The sequence below is a fragment of the Schistocerca gregaria genome, chromosome 3 (genome assembly GCF_023897955.1).
Source record: "Schistocerca gregaria isolate iqSchGreg1 chromosome 3, iqSchGreg1.2, whole genome shotgun sequence".
Lineage (NCBI taxonomy): Eukaryota > Metazoa > Arthropoda > Insecta > Orthoptera > Acrididae > Schistocerca > Schistocerca gregaria.
The window spans coordinates 408,064,992-408,090,159 of NC_064922.1; the positions used below are offsets into that span (position 1 = coordinate 408,064,992).

At 42.2% G+C, this 25,168-nt stretch overlaps 1 long non-coding RNA gene across 2 annotated transcripts in view; it reads left to right on the forward strand.

Moving 5' to 3' along the window:
- Positions 1–21,872, forward strand: part of LOC126354299 (uncharacterized) — a 68,167-nt gene extending 46,295 nt beyond the window's left edge. For both annotated transcript variants that reach the window (XR_007565291.1, XR_007565290.1), the window contains exons 2-4: positions 6,181–6,251; positions 7,728–7,774; positions 21,687–21,872. This is a non-coding gene — a long non-coding RNA (uncharacterized LOC126354299). The remainder of the gene's footprint in view (positions 1–6,180; positions 6,252–7,727; positions 7,775–21,686) is intronic.
- The last annotated feature ends 3,296 nt before the right edge of the window (positions 21,873–25,168 follow it).

The window sequence follows — 25,168 nt, forward strand, 5'->3', positions numbered from 1 at the left end:
TGCGTTCATTACCTTGTCGGTGTTCTTCAGGGGGCGGCGGGCAGCACAGCTCCGCTCACCTTGCCGTCTCGGAAGCAACTCTCTCCTAACTTCTATTTCCCACAATTTACCGAAGTTGGTTTAAAAAAACTATCTGGCTGTTTTTTCATCTGATCAATCAGGGTCTCAATGTTAACCTTAAGCTCCGCCTACAAAAATTCTGTCCACCCAATGAGAATCGTTATACTTTTCGTGGTGGGGCATTGTTTTTAAGGTTTGCAACGTAACAGGGACACGAAAAAGTCTCACGCTAAAACTTGCAGCTGTTGTGGTCCTTTTGGTGTTATCGTAAGATCTATACTGTTCTTCTGGAGGGCTCTATCTTTTAACATGGGCTGGGGTGTGGTCCTAGCGTAACAGAGACGCGAAAAAGTCTCACGCTAAAACTTGCAGCTTGGGGGTGGCCCTTTTTGTGTTATCGTAAGATCTATACTGTTCTTCTGGAGGGCTCTAGCTTTTAACATGGGCTAGGGGTGGTCCTGACGTAACAGAGACGTGAAAAAGTCTCACGCTAAAATTTGCAGTTGGGGTGGTCCTAGTGGTTAGCTGACTACTTGGGTGTCTAGTCCGTCCCTTATCGTAGGGCCTTCTAGCTTAATACGGTTCTGCTCTCGGCTTCTTTTCTAGTTTCTCACCTCAGAACTGCGTCTGTCTTACGGTGGGGCGGTGTGACATGCATTTAGGCATTCTTGTGTTAGTCTGTGGTATTCCATTTGCTCGCTCGTTACTCGTATTACTTTGGTTAATTTAATGTCACGATTTATTCGGAGCTATGTGACATACTACTGGATTTGCTTATCATGTCAGGGTTTTCATGGAAGGTGTTGGATTTGCCTGACACCTTACAAATGAATAGCCGTTTATCGTCTGCATTTCTTCTTGTTGTAGCAATTTTAATGGTCAGTAGTGTAAATTATACAGCGCAGCATTCAGTTGTTTTCTTTCTGCAGGTTTTGTTTGGCACCCAGATTTCGGCTAGTGCCTAGTCATTATCAATACACTATTTTCTAGTCTCGATGCATGTCAGTACCCTATTGTTTGGGCGTCAGTCACAGTCCGAAAGAACAGATACCATCTTCATACAGACAAGGGTTACCGGCCAATGATCTTGTTCAGTGCTGATGCACTCGTTGCTCATACTCTTACGGGAGTCAGTAGATTGACTACAGCGAGTAATGAGTATAGCGGACAGGGCCGGCCAGAGTGACCGACCGGTTCTAGACGCTTCAGTCTGGAACCGCGCGACCGTTACGGTCGCAGCTTCGAATCCTGCCTCGGGCATGGATGTGTGTGATGTCCTCAGGTTAGTTTGATTTAAGTAGTTATACGTTCTAGGGGACTGATGACCTTAGATGTTGAGTCCCATAGTGTTCAGAGCCATTTGATTTTATAGTGGACAGGGGAACTACAAATGTTGACAGTATGTTGGAACTGTGGGTCTCACAGGTAACGTGCCAGAGATAGGTACCTGCAGTCGCTCTATCCTCTGTGCCCTCAGTGGCTTGCCAGCACAGCAGCTTAGCATGTTCCGCCAGAGGGTGATCTACCCTCCGTAATAATAAATAAACAAATAAACAAGTAAATAAAAATCTGAGTGAACTGCTCGGCGAAGATCGTCAACGGATGTAATGGAACGTCCGGCCCGAACAAATACAACAAACAGTTTAGAACAAAATGAAATATATAAAGTCTGATAGAGCATATGCCATGTAAGCAGGAGATCCCGGGTCCGAGTCCTGGTCGGGCTACACATTTTCTACTGTCCCTGTTGTTATATATCAACGCCTGTAAGTAGCTAATGGTCTGGATTTCATTGTAATTTCGTTAGGATGGAGGCCGAGGAACCAATACACGTCGTCAGACTCAAGAACACAAGATTAAATGTCGCTTCTGTTATTCTCTAGAATACATCTTGTTGCCGTTTCTTCCTCGGCAGTCCGTGACACCCTAAGCTGGAGTGGAGTCTGCTGAATCCGCGGGTAGACTCAGGGCTGCTGAACATCGCTGCAACAGCCATGGGTGAAGGCCGCTGACTCGGAGTGTGGACGGGTGCCCGTGATTCAGTTAAGAAGAAGCTTTCCTCCGGCTGGTCTGCTACGGATGAGACCGTGACAGCGGCGTGTTTGTGTGTTCGGCTCGCACGCCGTCCTCGGTTTGCTCTGTCCCTCTCAGGTCACTGCCCATGTAGCCCCCTCACATAGACTGCAATGTCGTGTGCCGTGATGTTGTGTAGAATGCTGATCCTGGACTGCTGGTTCGGTATGCTGTCTGACTGATCTGAACTGGAATGGTGTTGGTAGACTTGTGAACTACCATCAGTTGCGGCTAAGGTACTGCATACTGCATCATAATCATCCGTGACTACAGATCAGTGGCAGTACTGGAAGGCTACTGCAGGTATCTCACACCAAATATTGCAAAACAACATTCAGAGAATCGAGTGCGAAAGACACGAACAACTTCGGTCCTACTGATCGACTGCCTCTGGTCCTAATGTCGCTGAGGATCGGCTTTGTTGAATGACGTCATTTGTAATGACGGTATCGGTCTCATTAGGAGTGGTCAGCGGTCTGCAATATTGGCTTAATCAGTTTGTTTAAGTATGGTAACTGCTTCGTCAAATCATTGATGGGCAGTTTTACGTCCTACATAAGGTACTACTTCTTACATATGGTTAAGGGAGTAACAGCGGCAGGGCAGTCTGCACTTATTCTATATTTTTCCGCTGAGCTCACTTGCACTAACACTCATAAGTGTTGACGTCGCAGTTTTAACAACTGACTGTGGTGAACTGTTTACACCTAATGGCTGGTTCCGTTGATACTTTCGTGTGCTCCAGGAATGTCGGGCTGTAGGGACTTAGCAAAATATTACCTGTCTTATTACCATGCCATATTGATGCTTAACAGCAGGGTTGCGTTATGGGAGTGCATTTAGAAAACAACACTTCAGTACTCAGGGACGGCATTCCTTTGCGATCTTGAAAAATCATGTCGCCTAATTATGTTTTTTTTTTTTTAAAATCCACGCGCCTAAGTTAACGAAACAATTTCCTTTCTTGAACGTAGGGTTTTATTCCACCAGTCCAAAAATTCCTTTACATGCCTGTAATGATAATATTGATACGTACAATACACTGAGCACTACATCGGTTTATTTGCAGACAAAGTAAAGGTAAAGTTGGAAATAAAAAAAACAAAAAAGTTCTCCATCTGAACTGGATCCCTCGACCCTCAGGAGTTGTAAAAAAGCTAGCATAAATGGCTCAAGACTCGCCCCACCTGCACCAAAAATACAAATTTTTTTTTCAAGACGCTTAGAAAACTGGAGCTTACATATATGTCTCTTTCATTTCTGTCAAAGCCCTGCCTGTTTCACAAACCTGGACGAAATCGGTAGGATTCAATGTCCTTGTAATTCGAGTTATTCACTTCTTGTTGTTGTTGTGGTCTTCAGTCCTGAGACTGGTTTGATACAGCTCTCCATGCTACTCTATGCTGTGCAAGCTTCTTCATCTCCCAGTACCTACTGCAACCTACATCCTTCCTCTGAATCTGCTTGGTGTATTCAGCTCTTGATCTCCCTCTACGATTTTTACCCTCCACGCTGCCCTCCAATGCTAAATTGGTGATCCCTTGATGCCTCAGGACATGTATTACCAATCGATCCCTTCTTCTAGCCAAGTTGTGCCACAAACTCCTCTTCTCCCCAGTCCTATTGCATATCTCCTCATTAGTTATGTGATCTACCCATCTAATCTTCAGCATTCTTCTGTAGCACCACATTTCGAAAGCTTCTATTCTCTTCTTCTCCAAACCATTTATCGTCCATGTTTCACTTCCATACATGGCTACACTCCATGCAAATACTTTCAGGAACTACTTCCTGACACTTAAATCTATACTCGATGTTAACAAATTTCTCTTCTCCAGAAACGCTTTCCTTGCCATTCCCAGTCTAAATTTTATATCCTCTTTACTTCAACCATCATCAGTTATTTTGCTCCCCATTAGCAAAACTCCTTTACTACTTTAAGTGTCTCATTTCCTTATCTAATACCCTCAGCATCTCCCGACGTAATTCGACTACATTCCATTATCCGCGTTTGCTTTTGTTGATGTTCATCTTAAATCCTCCTTTTTTAAGACGCTATCCATTCCGTTCAACTGCTCTTCCAAGTCCTTTGCTGTATTTGGCAGAATTACAATGTCATCGGCGAACCTCAAGGTTTTTATTTGTTCCCATGGTGTTTTTATACCTACTCCGAACTTTTCTTTTGCTTCCTTCACTGCTTGCTCAATATACAGATTGAATAACATCGGGGAGAGGCTACAACCCTGCCTCACTCCCTTCTCAACCACTGCATCGCTTTTATGTCCCTCGACTCTTATAACTGCCATTTGGTTTCTGTACAAATTGTAAATAGCCTTTCGCTCCCTGTATTTTATCCCTGCCACCTTCAGAATCTGAAACAGAGTATTCCAGTCAACATTGTCAAAAGGTTTCTCTAAGTCTACAAATGCTAGAAACGTAGGTTTGCCATTCATTAATCTAGCTTCCAAGATAAGTCGTAGGGTCAGTTTTGCCTCACGTGTTCCAATATTTCTACGGAATCCAAACTGATCTTCACCGAGGTCGGCTTCTACTAGTTTTTCCATTCGTCTGTAAAGAATTCGCGTTAGTATGTTGCAGCTGTGACTTATTAAACAGATTGTTCAGTAATTCTCACATCTGTCAGCACTTGCTTTCTTTGGGATTTGAATTATTATATTCTTCTTGAAGTCTGAGGTTATTTCGCCTGTCTCATACATCTTGCTCACCAGATGGTAAAGTTTTGTCAGGACTGTCTCTCCCAAGGCTGTCAGTAGTTCTAATGGAATGTTGTCTACTGCCGGGGCCGTTTTTCGACTCAGGTCTTTCAGTGCTCTGTCACGCTCTTCACGCAGTATCATATCTCCCATTTCATGTTCATCTACATCTTCTTCCATTTCCATAATATTGTCCTCAAATACATCGCCCTTGTATAGACCCTCTATATACTCCTTCCAACTTTCTGCTTTCCCTTCTTTGCTTAGGATTGTGTTTCCATCTGAGCTCTTGATATTCATGCAAGTGGTTCTCTTTTTAATGTTCCTGTAGGCAGTATCTATCTTATCCCTAGTGAGTTAAGCCTCTATATCCTTACATTTGTCCTTTAGCCATCCCTGCTTAGCCATTTTGCACTTCCTGTCGACCTCATGTTTGAGACCTTTGTATTCCTTTTTGCCTGCTTCATTTACTGCATTTTTATATGTTCTTCTTTCATCAATTAAATTCAATATTTCTTCTGTTACCAAAGGATTTCTACCAGCCCGCGTCTTTTTACCTACTTCATTCTCTGCTGACTTCACTACTTCATCCCTCATTCACTTAGGGCGTCAATAAATCACTCATAACTGTAGGTCCGGCTACATGCCCTATATGGCAACACTGTACGATCTGTGACAATGATTTATTATTTGGTACTGTAGTGCACCTAAAAAATTTAAAATTAAGTATAAAAAACTCAACAATGTCTGCATCGACCGAGACTGAAAGGATGCCATACTAAATCTGCACAGAACCGATCTGCATGAAGAAAAAAGATGACGAAGAAAGAGACAGAGGAAAAAACCTGGGGTATGCATTGTTCGATGTGGATACCAAGTTTCGAGTTCCATTCCACCCTTTCCTATACTTGCTAAACCGTATTTTGGCTGCCTGCTAAAGGTTTCACACCTTAATAATAATTTGCTTCTCTCTCTAATTCACCAGTAACAGTAAAAGCTTCTACAAATATCCAGAATGAATTTCGCACTGCAGCAGAGTGTGCGCTGATATGAAGCTTCCTGTTTAATTAAAACTGTGTGCGTCTGGCATTAGAACCTAGGAACGTAGGTGATGACGTACCTAGTGGAATAACCAATGGTCGTGAGTCGTGCTCGTGTAGATCAATTGGTACATCACATGCTTTCGAAAGGTGAAAGAAGCTGTTTTGAGTACTGATCCTGCACATAGTTTTAATATGCCTGGATTTTCCATTCCACAAATATTTCCACTAAAAAGCTCGTGATTGTTATAAAATGAGAACACTTTATGCTTCAAAGTTTTCTCTCCCTACAGTGATGTCTGGCGCCGTGCGGTCGGGTGAAGGCAGCATGGTGCGCTTTGGACTCGTTTCTGCTCTCGCTCTGGTAAGCATAATAAAATTCCTTATCATTGTAGTTTGATTTTTGTCGAGAAATAACTTCCATAACCCTTGTGAACACTGTGGAATAACGTGACACTTCACTATCAGTTATAACTTCTTGCCCTCCTACTAATTTAGCCTCTCCTGATGTTCACCGACAACTAATTCTAGATTGGAACAGTGATTGGAAGCTGGTCATAAAATATCCAGAAGACCACACATTCATTACGGGTACAAAGGAGAAGAACCAGGCCATCGTCCTGGATTCCACAAATGTGAAATGAATGTTACTGTTCTGCCGGTGCTCACCGTAAGTAAGATTGTGATGTGCTGAGGTGCACGGTGTTGACATACAGTGGCCTGCGTTGTCTACAAGCGGCAGATACTAATCTTCAACGAAGACAGAACAACATGGAAAAGTCATCGCCGACTGCCGCACGCAGGAGCCCGAATCCGGACCTTAGCCATCAGCAGCAGTTGCGGCCACACCTCTTGATTCGGACCCGAGCTCGCTTTCTAGAATCTCCCCTCAGCGACGCTGCGGTCTTGTACACCGGTCACGTCCTGGTCAGCAAAAGTATGTTTTGCCCCTCTGTCTCGAATTCTCCGCAGATCCGCACGCATCCCAGACATTCATAATCCTTCGAAAACCGCCACAGAGTTAATGAGGAGAGGCACGCATATCACATATGAGGTCCTACTGCCAATCGGCACGTATTGAGCACAGTCGCATTTCTAGCCGTAGCATTGAAGATCCGTAGCAGTGAGTGTTAACTGTAGACAGTAATGAGCCACTTTACAAATCGGAAGTATATCTAAGGCCCCTATAAAAATTAACACCGAAGATGGGAGCGAAACGTTGTGTGTCTTAAGTACATCAACGGATCAGCGCTTGAGTTCCTCAAGAATGTTAATAACAGTAAAAATGTGTCTAAAGATATACGGTTTAAGTAACTGTAACAACTTTCAACCGCCATTCGTCACGTGATGCATCGGCAAAACAAACAAAAGTATTTGAACCCAGTCAAATTACTACTTGACCTAAAAGTATTACAGCAGTTTCAATTTTTTTAAAAAGTTTGAAACTATTTTCCCAAACTTCAATGCTACCGATCAAAAATTTCAAAGGACTTCAGATGTTTAGTAAAAAGGCTAACCCACTGACGACGCTACAGATGTGCTGAACTCAAACAATAAATTGCTATTTACAAAGCAGAGTGAACACGTTTCCACGACAGTTACTGCAAAAACGAGTATTTTTTACTATTAAAAATCAAAGGATTGTCACCAATTACTTCAGAAATGGTACAATTATTTCTACTGTTTTACTTTCTAGTACAGAGATAATAGTTATTGATGATGTAATACGAATACGCGAAAAAAAAGGACAACGCATTATGTATAATAAAGCAAGTTGTTATAATACTCTTTCGCTACACGAGAAAATAACTGACTTTAATGATGTATGTCTTCTTTACAGATTTCGACCGGTATTGGCTTCTACATCCACTCCTAGTCACTTCATTAGTAAGTACCATTATATATAACTGACCCTGATTAACTTAGCGTAACTGCTAAGAGACCTGAGGCAAAATAATATTTTCCAAAGTGGCTCTGAGTACTATGCGACTTAACTTCTGAGGTCTTCAGTCCTAGAACTTAGAACTAATTAAACCGATCTAACCTAAGGACATCACACACATCCATGTCCGAGGCAGGATTCGAGCCTGCGACAATATTTTTCAAAAGGCAAAGAATGACATTGTATTAACTATATTGCTTTAAAACAGTTAGTTCTAAAATGAAAGAAAAACGAGAATAGTATTCCCAGTAACTTAATGCTCTTTTAATATCAAAGTTGTTGGTTGTCTTACAGGGCGTATTTTGTGGTAAGGTAGTAAGAGACTGAACATGTTTATTCGAATTCGAAATGACTGAAATGCGTGAACACTGAAATTTCTGAGTTACCTATGTGCAATGCAAAGGTATGAAAGAGTTGGAGGAAAGATAAAATCCAGTAGTATAAGAGAAGAACTCAATTTTTTGCTTAGTGTCTTAGCATATTACCTGTCATTAACATTAGCAAAAACCAATCCCCTCATTCGTTGAAAAGGCAGACCTATCTTGTATTTAAATTACATTAGTTTTGAAACATCCAGGCTGATTTTAAAAAATAGAAAATGAACACTCATTTACAGAGTGAAAGCCTCGTTCTGGAAACGTTAATTTTACTCCGTCATTGAACTACTTACCCACAGCCAATCAGTGTTATATGTATTGCGTTAGGGACCGTATAACCACAGTGATCTCCAAAGTATGTAATTCCTGAAAATAAAAGCTAACGTATGTCGCTGATGACAGGAAAAGTTTCTAACATAATAAGTGAAGGCACTGTAAAAGCACTGGTTTTTTTCTCTGCAGTATACAGCTAATGAGACCACTGAGTGCACCATCGTGACTTGACGGTCACATTACACACAAGGAAAGTATATAAGATGAACAGAAACAATTGGGGAATAATGGATGCGATGATGATAGCCGCAATTGGGAATTGTCACTGACCAAAGCGACTTTAACAAGTGGTTCATGGCCATGGTCTTGTCCCTGGGGACCATCTCAGGCGAAGCTGGTCGTGTTCCTCAAGTGATCTACATCTATTCTGCTTTTCAAACTTAAGGGCTTGGCAGAGAGTTCATCGATCTACTTCCGAACCATTTCACTACCGTTCTACTGGCTAAAAACACGCGCGAAAAACGAACGCTTAATTCCTTCTGTGTGAGTTCTGATTTCTCTATTTTTACGACAATCACTGATCCCTATACAGGTGTACCCTAACAGGATAGTTTCGCACAGTTCGACCATCTAATCCATAACAGGCTCTCTTCTTTTTCGCGGAAGTTCAAAACGTGCTGCCTATTTTCAAAGTTTTCGATGCCCTCCATAAATTCCATCTGGCAAGCAAAGCATTACTGTAGCAGAGGACAGAGAAACATAGTGCAGGAAATGACTTTTGTAGATATTTTGCGTCTTCTAACTATTTTGCCTGTAAAACGGAACCTTTGTTTGGCCATCCTCATAACATACAAGGGCTGTCCAGAAAGTAAGTTACGATTGATCGCGAAATGAAAACCACAGTGAAAATCAGAAATGTTTCATTTGTAACAGTTAGCTACACCTTTCAGCTACTTCTCTACGTAGTCGCCGTTCTGACTCAGACATTCGTCGTAGCGTTGTACCAACTTTCCAATACCCTCATCATAGAAGGCAGCCGCCAGTGCTTTCCGCCAATTCTCTACGCTGGCCTAAAGCTCGTTGTCTGTGCCAAAATGTTGTCTTCATAGCCGGCGGTTCGCTTGAGCAGAGATGAAATTCAGTGGGAGACAATTACGGGCTGTATTGTGGGTAACCAAACATTTCCAATTGAAACGATGCAGGAACATCTTCATTGCCCCTGCAGAATGAGGCTGAGAATTGTCTTGAAGAAGAAACCGCACGACAGTTATGTAATGTTGGTTGCATAGCTTCAGGGGAAAATTCTCACCAGGCCCTCGTACTTGGCGGGAGACACTATTTACTATAACATTTTTACGCGCTCACTAAGAGCTCAGGAATGAAAAGAGCGACATAATTCCACCTAGAGTCATACTAGAGACACTGCCCAACACTGAAAAGCTTTATCGGATTTTCATAGTCGTTTCATTTTCGCGACCGATCGTAACTTACTTTCTGGACAGCCCTCGTATATGGAAAATAATATAAGGACGGTGAAATCACGAGCAAACGACAAGATGCTGAATGTCCACCTCATGAATGGCACCTGGCTCTAAATATGGACAGTGTATGTTAATGCAGGTCAGTAGGAAGAACAAACCTGTGATTTTTCGATTCAGTTTTACTGTTGTCCTGCTTTTCACAATCAAGTCGTTAAAATACGTTGGCGTAACGTTACGAAGCGACATAAGTGTAACGAGCAAGTGAGAACTGTGGTAGGTAAGGCAAATGGTCAACTTCGGTTTATTCAGAGAGTTCTAGGGAAGAGTCGTTCACCTGTAAAGGAGACCGCGTACAGGACAATGTTGCGACCTGTTCTTGAGTACTTTTCGAGTGTTTGGGATTCGTACCAGTTCGGCCCGACGGAAGACATCGAAACAGTTCAAAGGAGTGCTGCTAGATTTGTTGCCGGTGTATTATAACAGCACGTAAGTGTTATGAAGATTCTCCCTGGACCCAAATGGGAATCCCTGGAGGGAAGGCAGAGTCATTTTCGAAAAAGTTTAGGGAACCGGCATCTGGAGCTGACTGCAGAACGATTCTACTACCACCAACATACATTGCACGTAACGACCACGAAGATAAGATAAGATACCAGAAACTACCGCTCCTTTTTCAGTTATATATATATATATATATATATATATATATATATATATATATATATATATATATATATATATACATATATATATATATATATATATATATATATATATATATATATATATATATATATATATATATAGTCATCAGTCTTCCGACTGGTTTGATGCGACCCGCCATTAACTCCTCACCTGTCCGAACCTCTTCATCTCTGAGTAGCACTTGAAGCCTACGTCCACAACTATTTGCTGGATGTTTTCCAATTTCTCTCTACAGTTTTTGCCCTCTACAGCTTCATGTAGTACCATGGAAGTCATTCGCTAATGTCTTAACAGATGTCCTGTCATCCTGTGCCTTTGTCAGTGTTTTCCGCATTTTGCTTTCCTCTTCGATTCTTTGCGGGACCTGCACGTTCCTTACCTTATCTCTCCTCATATGTAGAAATTGAGACAATCGTTTTTCCCTGTTTGCGATTCAGTAGTGGTGCAGGGTACTTTCCTCCACGCACCACACAGTGGCTTGCAGAGTGTCTATGTAGATGTAGGTTAGAGAATTTGATAGTCGGAGGCTTGCCCGCTCTATAAAGCAGGATAGGCGGCGATCTATGGCAAATGTGAAGAGAGAGAAAAATACTGTTGCAGACACAAGTGTTTCTGAGCGCACCGTCCCGCGCACGTTGCTGAACATAGAACGATCCGTGCCCTTGCGAGTTGCCCCAATAACATTGACAATAACTACTGGATTGTGGACAGAATTTTCGAGACTGGAGCAAAGATCGAGGCACAGATGTCGTATTGTCGGGTGAACCACATTTCATGAATCACGAGGCAGTGGGTCGTGTCGATATAAGCCGTCGTCCAGGTGAACCGCTGGTCAAACATGTAGCGAGTCACGGACAAAGGCTGGTGAGCCCTGTGAAGACACCATGATAGCAGTGTTCTACGTGAACGCTACAGCAGACCACCTTCGTCCCCTCTTGCTTGACATCTTCCATTGCGATAACTGTGCATGCCTTAAAGGCAGATTAGTACAAGCCTGGTTTGACAGGAATGACAATGACCTCACACTGATGTCTTCACTACCAAACCCACATGATCTGAACCCGATGAAACACATACGGGCGCTATCTGGCGCCAGTTCCTCACTCACAAGCAACTGCTGTTAGCATGAGCGACATAAAAGTAGATATCTTAGGTGTTGCGAAACAACTCAAATCACTTAAGAGAGGCAAGTCTTCCCGTCCAGATGGTATACCAATCAGGTTCCTTTCAGAGTATGCAGACACAATAGCGCCTTTCTTAGCAATCATATCCGCGCGGGATTAGCCGACGCAGTCTGGCTTTAGCTGTCGCAGCGGTCGCAAGCCCCACAAGTTTGCTCCGTGAACGTTCAGTGTTTACACCAGTGTTTTCGTGTTTCGTGACCGTTTATTGACGTTTTTGCACGTGAATTAAGCGTTATAACTTGAGCATTTGGTCTTCGTTCGTGTCGTCTTTCTACGTAGTGCCGTTGGGATTTCGGCGTTGTCCGAGAGTTCTTCGGTGCAGAACACCATGGCAAACTCCGTGAGAAAAAACACCGTGATATTCAGTTTCGACAAGTACACCCGTCGAGTACAGCCCTCTGCACTGGATTACCGAGATAATTGGCCTTCATTCTGAATCTGTTCATACCATGCAGCTATACGCTGATGAATACTGCATTTTTGTGAAGTTTAACGATTCCGTGAGTGTAGGCCGCTTCCTGGCAAAATTTGGTTATGAAACGGAATTTATACACCGTGATGGTACTAAAAGTACTGCAAAACTCCGGAATTCCGAGACTGTAATTAGGAATGTTAGGGTTTTGAATATTCCCATCGAAGTAGAAACTCGAAAATTAAAAATGTCCTTTCAAAGTATTGGGTTGTCAGGCAAATAGTCAACGAAAGGTGGGCTTCGCATTTCAATTTGCAGTGCTTTAACGGCATTCGCTCCGTGGAGATGGAAGTGAAGGCAAACATTCCCTCCCACATCTTTGTTGACGGACACAAGGCGCATGATACGTACTCGGGGCAAACCCCTACAAGTCATGTATGTAACGAGTCTGGTCACCTCCGTCAGGACTGCCCTCGACGTGTTTTTGTGCTAACAAATAACCTTGCGTAACGCCGGAAATTAACACTAAACGATTTGTTGCCAGTCAGTAATTCAACAGAGCCGGCGGCTGTCGTTGATCCTGTTACTACCTCTGAAAATGTTGTACTTACTGTTAATGACTTTCCGCCTTTAAAACCTGCATTAACTGCTGAAATTCCGTCCCGTGACAGCGAGATTCCCACTAAAAAGCGTCCTCTAGAGGACACCGAAAAGAAATGTTGATGAGGACTCTTCGTGTGAAACACCCGTTGCCAGGAGGCCAAAGCCAAGCGCTGAAGATCTGTTGGAAGTGGAAAAAGGAGATGAATGCAGGTCGATGTGGCTCCCACTTCCGCACAAGGAATTATACCGCCACGAACAGATAGTGACGCAGCTGGTAGTGACCTTTCACGGAAATGTGACCCTGAGCCTGAGGTCACGGCTGAAATAACCGCATCAAATGCACAGCCCATTCAGTACGAACAGTACGAGGAAGTACCAAGTAAAGAAACTGCTGATTCCGAAGCGCAACGCCGCGCCGAAGGAGGAAATAAACAAGCATCACCGCCTCGCCAGCAAGACAACACAACAGACACCATGCCGGACCCAAATATTGACGACTCGCAAAACACAGCCGTTGCCCCATAGAGCCACCCACGGCGGCAGCGACCGACACTGGGTCTTGCTGTCACGCGTCATCAAGCGAATGCCACACCAGAGAAGCAAGACATCAAGAAAAAGAATATTAAATATGAAGTCATCAGGGCCAACATTGACAAGGAGAAAGAGAAGGGCCACAGTGACTTATAGCCATGCATTGTCAGGAATCAGGATACTTTTCTTCTCAAGCTCTTTGTTTAAACGAAGTGCAAATTTTTCTAGGATGTTAGTACATGTAATGTGCAAACAGCTTGTAAAGATCGTGCCTTGTAGGGAAGCACGTTTCTGCTATAATCATACCGATCCTCATCCCAAATAGCTTCTTCTGGTATGTCTGTGATGCAAGCTTATACCATTAATACTGTTAACATTAATATAATACAGTTACCCTTGAAATTGGGAGCACTAAAAGAATTCTTGTACCAGTCAGGGACAGATATCGCGTTGCTACAAGAAGTTGCGATAACGGAATTTCGGATCCCAGGCTTTTTTGAAATTGGTAATGTTTCTACGGAAGCCAATATTGGTACAAGTCATTCTTATAAGGGAAGGCATTCCGGTGACTGAAATCGAACGACTAGGCATAGGCATAAAAAATTTCGATGTGACCGTGCTTAACCTTTACGCCCCATCAGGAAATTCCCACAAATTGGATCGTGCGAAGTTTTTTCAAGATGAACTTATTTATTTATTGAGGAAAAATCCGTGTTCTCTTATACTAGGTAGAGATTTTAACTGTGTTTTAAAACAGAAAGAACAACAACCCAACTTCAACTACTCGCCACAGTTAAAAAAGTTAGTAAGTGATCTACAACTTAAGGATGTGTGGGAACTTCAACACCCGACGTCAGTCGAGTTCACGTATATAACAAGCCACTCCCGCAGCAGACTAGATAGAATTTACGTGTCACCAAATTTGCAAAATTATTTATTAAACGTTGAAACTACTCCCGTGTATTTTAGCGATCACAGTACACTTTTAAATTGCTTTAATTTAAGTGTACAGCCTACCCGTCGATTCAGGGGCCAATGGAATTTGAATATCTCTGTTTTAACTTACGAAGAACTGGAACAGGAAATACGAATAGCGTGGACTACGTGCCCCGGCACAGCAGACAAGCACCCAACAGTCATTGACTGGTGGACTAGGAGGGCTAAACCGAGGCTGCGGAAAGTTGTCATGGAGTATAGCGCAGCGAGGCACAGGGAGTTGAGGAATACAATGGAGTTTTATTATAAAGTTTTAAGAGACTTATATCAACAGACCCATGATGACGTAATTCGTCTGAATGATGTCAAAAAAATAAAAGCCAAGTTATTAAGCATTAAACGGCAACAGATGGATGGACTCAAAATTAAATCGAAAGCCACATTAGTCGTATCAGATGAGACATCTTCTCTGTATCACTTGGTGCGTCAGGCTAAAAACAGACGTCTAACTTTAATTGATGAAGTCCAGACGCATACTGGCACGAGACTCACATGCCAGAAACAAATACTGGATGAAGTACACAGGTACTATGAAACCTTATATGCCCCTAACACAGTGAAAGATGCAGCTCTCGAGGACTTTCTCACTATTTTAGGTCCACAATTGTCGGGAACAGACAACGCTGACATCCTGTCACCTATTACTAAAGAAGAAGTGCATGAGGCAGTGCGTAACTCACCTCTCAAAAAATCTCCGGGTCTGGATGGCCTCCCTGTGGAGTTTTATGCCCGCTACTGGTCTATAATTGAGGACAAGATCACTTCCATCGCAAATGAGGTCCTGAACGGAAAACCGGTCCCTGCAGGGTTTAAGGAAAGTAAAATAGTACTGATTCGTAAGAGTAGAGGCAAAACCAACTTAAACAATTTCGGCCTCTTTCACTACTAAATTCTGATTACAAAATAATTTCGCGTATTATCAACGAAAGACTGCGTTTTCCAACAAAATATTGAGTCAACATCAATCTTGTTCTCCGACCAGAACGACGTTCGAAAGTCTATTTGCGTACAGAGACGTCATTGCAATTACCTCAGTGACAAGTATAAAATGTGCGTTAATCTTTATAGATTTCAACAAAGCTTTTGACCGCGATAGTCATAGTCTCTGCGACGCTGTCAAGAATGGCTTTCCACCCCCAGATTGTGAACATGCTAAGGAATATTGCAACAGGTATAAATGCGAAAATAGCAATCAATGGCCAAACATCTAAACCCATACCGATAAGGCGAGGGGTTCCACAGGGCAGTCCCTTATGTATGTTTTTATTTTCCGTATTTTTAGAGCCCTTCCTCCGCACTGTGCACGCAAGATTAACAGGCATAACATTGAGTGGTGAGACAACTGTCATACGAGCTTATGCTGATGACGTGGGCGTTGTAATAAGGAATAAGGAGGAGACAGTTACACTGGAAAGAGAAATCCAAAGGTATTGTCTAGCGTCGGGAGCGACAGCAAATGAAAACAAAAGTGAAATATTGAATCTACGGGGCCTAGATCACCTTCGGCTGGCATGGGCAAAACAAGACAACAAACACAAAACTTTGTTAATAACCTTGATGGCATGTCCGATGAGGATGGCTGCTTTTAACTGGACGGAAACTAGGAGGAAAGTTCATGGTGCTGTAATGGAGAACATCCATCGAACTATGGACCTGGTGCAAAAAGTCAGATTCATCAACTCCTGCGTTTTGTCTAAAGCGTATTTCACTGCGCAGGTATTTCCAATCCCTAAAGTAGTAGCGAAAGGCATCATGTCCACTGTTACTAATTATTTATGGCAAGGAGACATATTCAGGATTGGTGCGACTACCGTTATACTGGATGTCAGAAACGGGAGCCTCGGTTTGGTGGATATTCGCTACAAAGCATCTGCTCTGTTCCTCTAACGGACTTCCCATATCCTCAGAGAACTTCCACAATGTATAACGGCAAAGCTCTTTGAGGCTGTAACACCCCATAGCCAGCAAGCACCGATTGATGTGCGAAGGATCAATACCCGTCTGCAGTATGTGAGGAACTTTTTCCTCGAAGCAAGTCATCTTAGTGACGAAATTAGAAGCAACACACGTATCGCAGCGCGCGACATCATACTTGAAAGGAAGGTAAATGAGGGTAGAAACAAAATTGAAACGAAATTCCCAAATTGTGACTAGAAAGCTGTATGGTGGAACATCAACTATGCCGAGCTATCTACAGACGCTATTTCCGTATGGTACAAAACAGTTAATAATGTCATCAGCACCAACGAGAGCCTATATGGGATCGGTTTAAACCAGACACACCTTTGTGGAAAATGCAATCTGGTGGATACACTCAGCCACAGATTCACCTGTGGTGGCACTGTGCATAACTGGAATTGGATCAGGCAACAAATCGCTTTTCTCATCAGATCCTGTACCGAATACATAACGCCATCGCTCCTCCTGATACCAGACATGACATACGTTACGAAATTAAAAACCAAAGCCATTAGCTGGTTACTGGGAAAATATGTTAGTTATGCCATCCACACACTTGGGTCGGACAACGAGATAGAATTCCGCGTTTACATGAAGTGTGAATATGCAAAAATCAGCACGTATCGCAACCACAAGAAGCACTACGGCAACATGCTGAATATCAGTTTTGAAAAAATGGGTGTTGGTTAAATATGTGGAACCACTACAACACCTTGAACGAGAACGAACAGAACTAAATTAAAAGTCACTTGGTTTCTTATTATTATTTACTATTATCTTGCTTCCGGAATTTTTTTTCTTTTTTTCAGGACACTTTGTTCAAAATTACTCGTGTTCGACTTCCAAAGTATTTGTGTGATTCGAAAAGAATTGTTAAGTTTTTTTTATCAGTGTTCAGTTTCTACTCAGAGAAGACGTTTCTTTGTCTTTCTCACATCGGAGAATGGCAATATTTGTGTTAAGATTTCTGCACACTTAGTGCTATGACCCAACAGGGAACATGAAGGAGGGGTGGGAGGGGTTTGGGCCTCGACGCACTGCCAGTGCCGTGAATAGACCCCACTGCTAGTGCGGCGTGTACGGCGCCTTGACCGTCCTAAAAATACAAAGAATACAAAAGTAAATAAAAAATAAAAGTAAAATAAAAGTGGTTAATAAAAAATTGGATTGCTGAAAAAAGGATGGATGGAAAAAAGTGGACAGAGAAAAAAAAGCGGTCTAAGCGCTGCAGTCGTGGACTGCGCGGCAGGTCCCGGCGGAGGTTCGAGTCCTCCCTCGGGCATGGGTGTGTGTGCTTCTCCTTAGGATAATTTATGTTAAGTAGTGTGTAAGCTAAATGGACTAATGACGTTAGCAGGTAAGTCCCATAAGATTTCACACACTTTTTAATTTTTTTTATTATTTCTTTTAGCAATCACAACAACCGATCACTTGACGAAACGTCTGTTCCTAAAGACTGGAAAGCAGCACAGGTCACACGAATATTCAAGAAAGGAAGTAGAAGTAACCCATGTCACTGACCTCTACTTGCAGTAGGATTTTGGAGCATATATTGTACTCTGACATTATGAATCACCTTGAAGAAAGTAACTTATTGATACATAACCAATACGGATTAAGAAAACATTCTTTCTTGTGCAACACGGCTAGCTAGCTCTTTATTCCCATGAAGTAATGAGTGCTGTCGACAAGGGACTTAAGATCGATTCCAATTTCCTAGATTTCCAGAAGGCTTTTGATACCGTTCCTCACAACCGACTATACATTACATTGCATGCATATGGAGTATCGTCTCAGTTGTGTGACTGGATTCATGATTTCTTCTCAGATAGGTCACCGTTCATAGAGACAGACGGTAAACCATCAACAGAAGTAATAGCTGGCGTTCCGCAAGGTAGTGTCATAGGCCCCTCTGCTGTTCCTGATTTACATAATTGATTTGAGTGATAATCTGAGCAGCGCTCTTAGATTGTTTGCAGATGACGCTGTAATTTACTGTCTATTAAAATCATCAGGTCCGCAGCTCGAGGTCTTGCGGTAGCGTTCTCGCTTCCCGGGTACGGGGTCATGGGTTCGAGTCCCGGCGGGGTCTGGGATTTTTCCTGCCTCGAGATGAGTGGGTGTTGTTGTGTTGTCTTCATCATCATTTTTCATCTCCATTACTGTAAGAGGAGGGCAATGGCAAACCACCTCCACTAGGACCTTGCTTAGTACAGCGGTGCGGGTCTCCCGCATCGTCCCCTTACACTCCTCGGAGTATCGGACCTTATCATCATCATCAAAATCATCAGACTGTTAATCCCAATTACAAAGTTATCTAGAGAGAATTTCTATATTGTGCGAAAAGTGGCAAATGGTACTAAACAAAGAAAAGTGCGAGATCAACCCAGTACCTACTACAACCTAAATCCTTTTGAATCTGCTTAGTGTGTTCATCTCCGTATTAAAGGAAATCCGATAAATTTTGGCTATACGATAAATAGTACAAATCTAAGGGCCGTCAATTCGACTATATACCTAGGAATTACAATTACGAGCAGCTAAAATTGGAAAGACCACATAGATAATATCGTGGGGAAGGCGAAACAAAGACTGTGCTTTGTTGGCAGAACACTTACAAGATGCGACAAACTCACTTGTCCGTCCTCTGCTGGAATACTGCTGCACGTTGTGGGATCCTTACCAGGTAGGATTGACGTAGGACACCGAAAAAGTGCAAAGAAGGGCAGCTCGTTTCGTGTTATCGCGCAATAGGGGTGAGAGAGGCACTGTTATGACACACGAGTTGGGGTGGCAGTCACTGAAACAAAGGCGGTTTTCTTTACGGTGAGGTCTATTTATGAAAATTCATTCACCAACTTGTTCTTCCGAATACGAAAATTTTTTGTTGACACCCACCTACGTAGGGAGAAATGATGATCATAATAAAATAAGAGAAATGAGAGCTCGAACGGAAAGATTTAGTTATTCCTTTTTCACGCGCCATTCGAGAGTGGATTTGTAGAGAAGTAGTATGAAAATGGTTCGATTAACCCTCTGCTAGGCCCTTAACTGTGAATTGCAGAGTAACCATGTAGATGTAGATGTAGAAGCGATTGTAATATATGGGAATTGCGCGGTCTCTGCGAAGACATGTGGTGACGCGTGCTTCGAGAAACCTACATCTACATCCACATCTACATGGATACTTTGCAAATCACATTTAAGTGCCTGGCAGAGGGTTTAGCACTTGACGAACCCAAAGGTGGAAAAACACTCTATGAAGCAGCTGGCCAGTATACATTGGCTCACCAGCTTCTGCTATGATGTAACACATCAGTAAACTCCCACGTGTTAACTGGTCCGATATGATAACATAATGAAAGATGATTCAGGCAATCCTCCGAAAAATGTGAATCATTTACTTCGTTTTCCCACATCAAACATCAATATTCATTTGCACTTGAATATCAGATAACTGGATCTGTAGACAGGAAGGTGCTAACACAAACAGCTTCCGAACGTGATACTATCTCACGAAGCTTCCAACTTGTGTTAGTGGTTTGGGGAAATGTTGAACCTGTCTCGTGTACAAGACTTGTCGGAGATGCTATTAGCAAAACGTAATTCCCCTGACGTGTACCAGGCATCCTCATGTATGTACTGGTAGCACCGACTGTAGGGAAAGCTAATACTGCTTTATCCAAGACAAAAATAATTGAATAATACATTATGCAACGAAAAACAACATTTATCTTGTATAGTGTGGCATGATAGTCAGAAGTGAAAGAGCACGAAATATAAATATTCATGAACTAAGAGGCAGTTTTCCAGTTATAAAAACTATGAAATTAATTTTTGAATTACAAAGTATTAGTTTACTAAGTACACACATTACAGTCACAAGGAGGAATCAGAACCCTTCTCCAATGAACCACCCGCCGGTAGCAATGAAGCTAATCGCAAGCAGTTCAGCACCAAGGACAGCAAACTTTCACGTAAATCAGCAAGAAAAACGCTTTCTGCGGACAGAGCTCACTACTGACAGAATATACGACACGGGACATCGAAAAAAAATTTTAATTGTGTTTTGTTTGCAATGCAATATTACTTGTTTTGTAACGTTATTATGAGAGGTAAATAACCAATTCTTAATGGATTTATTCAGAATGAAAACAGATGTTATACAGCTGAAGTTTTAATTTCGATTTTCATTTAGATTTTATGTGGTTGGTGTACATTTTTTATGGCAAATTTTATTGCAAGCAGATTTGTCTTAAGTACTTGTATGTCAGTGCATATATTTATAAGGTAATATTTCGGTTAGCCTGCGGTTAAAATATAAATCCTGTTCCTGAAAAAGTTGTCCTTGGATAGTCTACCTGCCGCACTGGTTACACCAGTTCCCGTGAGATCACCGAAGTTAAGCGTTGTCGGGCGTGGTGGGCACTTGGATGGGTGTCCATCCTGGCCACCTTGCACTGTTGTCATTTTTCGTGGTGCACTCATCCTCGTGATGCCAATTGAGGAGCTACTCGACCGATTAGTAGCGGCTTCGGTCAAGAATACTATCGTAACGACCGGGAGAGCGGTGGGCTGACCCCACGCCCCTCCTATCCGCATCCTCCACTGAGGATGACATGGCAGTGGGATGGTCCCGGTAGGCCACTCGTGGCCTCAAGACGGAGTGGATAGTCTACCATTTTAAAGTGCAGACAATGTAATGGGGTAGTGTGTGTGTGTGAGAGAGAGAGACAGAGATTTTGCGTGCGTGTGTGGCGGAGCAGGGGGGCTAAATGGGGGGAATGAGAATGGAGGGGGTTGTGAAAGACAAGCTGTGATCAACTTTCTGGTGGGTTTGGAACTGTGACAGTCGTGGGCGAGAGGCCCAGTTTTCAGCTTTTGCTCGGTGACCCCCGTTTCCAGGTGACTACCGTGACTGTATTTATGACTTTGATTTCAAGCAAAAAAAAAAAAAAAAAAAAAAAAAAAAAAAAAAAAAAAAAAAAAACTGAAACTGCTTTTCAAGAGATTGCAATTTTCCGATTATCGGTATCTTTTGGACGCAACATCCCAATGAGTTTCCTACTTGTCATATTCAGGGGAAAATTCGTTGAATCGCTTCTTCTACAGGGCAATGCCACTCATCTGATAACTGAGAAGATTTAATCAGTGAAGTATTTTAAGTAGCTGGTAATGTAATACTACGGATGTAATAATTAGAAACATTTCTTTTTACAGCTGTCCCAGGCTCTTTATTCAGAAATTTGTGTTTAGTTTTCAGTTAAGTAGAATTTTATCTATATTATTGTTGAGATGTTAAATTACTAATACGATTACTGTCGTCTTATTTTCAGATGGAATCGAGATTTGGCGAAATATTAAAGCAGCGTACATGGTAATCACTAAATGGATAGTACATTAGCAATATAGGAGCAGATACAGTGTTTCGCATGTAGTTTCTAACGTAGAATCATCCAATAATTCCTATACATTTCAAATATTATGCCAATTCATTTGGGGAAATAAATTTTCGAACATAATTTGTTTTCATGAATCTATACATCGAAATGTCAAAATGAGAAAAGATCTGATTACACTTTGGCATTTATTTTAAACAAAAATTGAATTATCTGTAACTCAGTTTTAGTCAACAGTATATTATGTAACAACTACATAAACATGCAAATCAAAGAAGTACGTTACTCTACTCTCAATTTTAAAAAAAATCCTACGATCGATATTAAATAAAATGTTATGATGCACTCAACTAAAACTGACTTTCCATACTTAAGGTAAATCATCGTTTTATAACACTACCACGAGAATATGATGAGTACGAATCACATTGAAACTTTGCGACAAGACGACGCCACCACTCGGCTGATAACCCGAGAAGAATTTATCAGCGGAATACGCTGAGGAAGACTGAAATCGCTTAGGGCCACCTGTTGGTATTTTTTTTTTATTGTTCCATGACGTTTCGCCCTAGATCAATAATGTGCTGTTCAAATTTGGCGTCATTCTGACCATTGGTTCTCCTATGGTGATTCAATAAACGTTTACAAACAGACATCGCACATCGGGTATACAACGATCACATACAAACCAGAGGTAGCAAAGGCTATCCGGGGATACTAAAAGGGCGTAGCAGTGATTTATTCACATGCTACAAATGGACTCCCACTACAGGAGATGTTCGAAGTTTTATCCAGGTGCATCGAGACACGCCTAACGTCGACGCTGCTTGGACGCACTCTTTCAAAGATATGCGATGATCTCGAAGACATCCCGCTGTAGCAAAAATCCTGACCGCCACGTCTTGCGTCGAAGTAACAGGTGTTTAAGCAAACGATTTGTAATAGTTTCTTGTGTCACAGTGGTGCCAGCTGGGCTCCATTTGCTCCTACAGATGAAGAACGATGCGCAAGAGCCATACTCCTAAAACGATGGTCTTCCCTCTCGACAGTGTCACGAGGCATTACAGAACCTGATCTTCTTGCGACTATATATTCCCGTGACCACCCTACCACAAATCATGTGCTGTGGCTACATTCCTGCCAAGTCTTTCTGCAGTATCGTAGAATGAACATCCGACTCCCTGTAGCTACATTACACGACCTCGTTCAAACGTAGTGAAGTGTTGATAATGCCGTCTTCGTCGCCTTGAAAGCATTCTTGCTTAACATCAATTCACCACGCCCAGTCTTAGAGGTAAATGATGCTCGCGGCCGTATTAACAGCGAGTGGCGCGAAATTTGAATGGACACCATCTTTCAGATGTAGACACAGGTCAACTAACTTTCGCTTACGTGGCTAACTCCTTCTTGGAGTTGCGATTCTTTTTCCTTGATTGTATACATACCAATCTAGCGCACCGCCGTTTTGGTTCCTACACAGTTAACACAGATTAATCGTATCGTGTGTTCATCTTTTGACGATGTCACTATGGCTCCATCTACGTCTACATCTACATCCACATAGATACTCCGCAGGCCACCGTATGGTGCGTGGCAGAGGGTATCCTGTGCGACTACTTGTCATTTCCTTTCCTGTCCCATTCGCTAATAGAGGGAGGGAAAAACGATTGCCTATATGCCTACAAATGAGCCCTAATCTCTAGTATCTTATCTTCGTGGTCCTTACGTGCAGTGTATGTTGGCGGCTGTAGGATCGTTCTGCAGTCAGGTTCAGATGCCGGTTCTCTAAATTTTCTCAATAGTTTTCTTGAAAGGAACGTCGCTTTCCCTCCAGGGATTCCCATTTGAGTTCCCAAAGCATCTCGAACCTACCTATAACAAATCTAGCAGCCCCCGCCTCCGAAATGCTTCGATGTCTTCCTTCAATCCGACCTGGTATGGATCCCAAACATTCCAGCAATACTCAAGAATACGTCGCACCAGCATCCTACATGTGGACTTCTGAACAAGTGAACCACTCTATCCTAAAATTCTCCCAATAAACCGAAGTCGACCATTCTTCTTCCCTACCGCAGTTCACACATGTTCGTTCCATCTCATATCGCTTTGCAACATAACCTCCAGATATTTAAATGAGGTGACTGTGTAAAGCAGGACACTAATAATGTTGTATACGAACATTTGGGGTTTGTTTTTCCTATTTGTCTGCATTAACTTACATTTTTCTATATTTAGAACTAACTTCCATTCATTAAACCAACTAGAAATCATGTCTAAGTCACCTTGTATCCTCCTAAAGTCACTCAACTTCGACACCCTACCGTACACCTCGGCATCATCAGCAAACAACCACAGACCGCATTCCAACCTGTCCGCCAAATCATGTGTCTATTTAGAGAACAACGGTCGTCCTATCACACTTCCCTTATGCACTCCTGACGATACCCTTGTCTCTGATGAACAAATACTATGTTCTATCATTGAAGATGTCTTCGAGCCACGCACATATCTGTGAACTTATTCCATATGCTCGTACCTTTCTTAACAGCCTGCAATGGGTGCAATGGGGCACCTGATCAAATGCTTTACGAAATCGAGAAACGTGGAATCTGCCTGTTGCCCCTTATCCATAGTTCTCAGTATATCATGTGTGAAGAGGGCAAACCGAGTTTCTCCCGATCACGAAACCATACTGATTCGTTGACATACTTACCCATTTAAAATTCGGTATGTTGATGTAATGGGTACCGATCATGCCAGCGCTTGACAAGATAGATATTGCTATGTTTCTTAATATTCTACATTGTCCTCCAAAAATCATTTATTCAAACGCCATTACTACACTGCTCTTCTAGATGCGCATCACTGCCAACAGGTCATTTTTATCTCATACCAGTTGTTACATCCCAAAATTTTAAACTCTTCGACGGCGTGTTTCTAAGTAGATCCTAGAATGTGCTGGTGTTTGTGATAGCAACAACAAACGAGAACTACACAGTTCATAACTGTTGCATTCACATAAATGTGTAGCGTAGCATACACACACAAAAGGAACCACAGCACAAATATAGTCCATGCCTCATACACGACAATAACATAGATGAAGCAAGGAGGCGTAATACCAACGTAACAATATTCCCACTTAATGTGCCGACAATTTTAACATATAAATATGATAAATGTATTGCTTCCCTAGCAAGTGGTTTAGTTAATACAGGGTGTCGATTTCAAAATTGAATATTTCGAAAATTGAGACTGACAGACGAGTCCAAAAAATCGTATTTATTGTGAATAGTGCTCGAATTTTATAAAGAATTTTTGAATTAGCTCGAAGAGCTGCTGATAGATGGCGTTTTAATCGCAATACATAGTGCCCATAAATAGTGCGCCATAGCTCAGAAACGTGAAAGGAGGTTCGC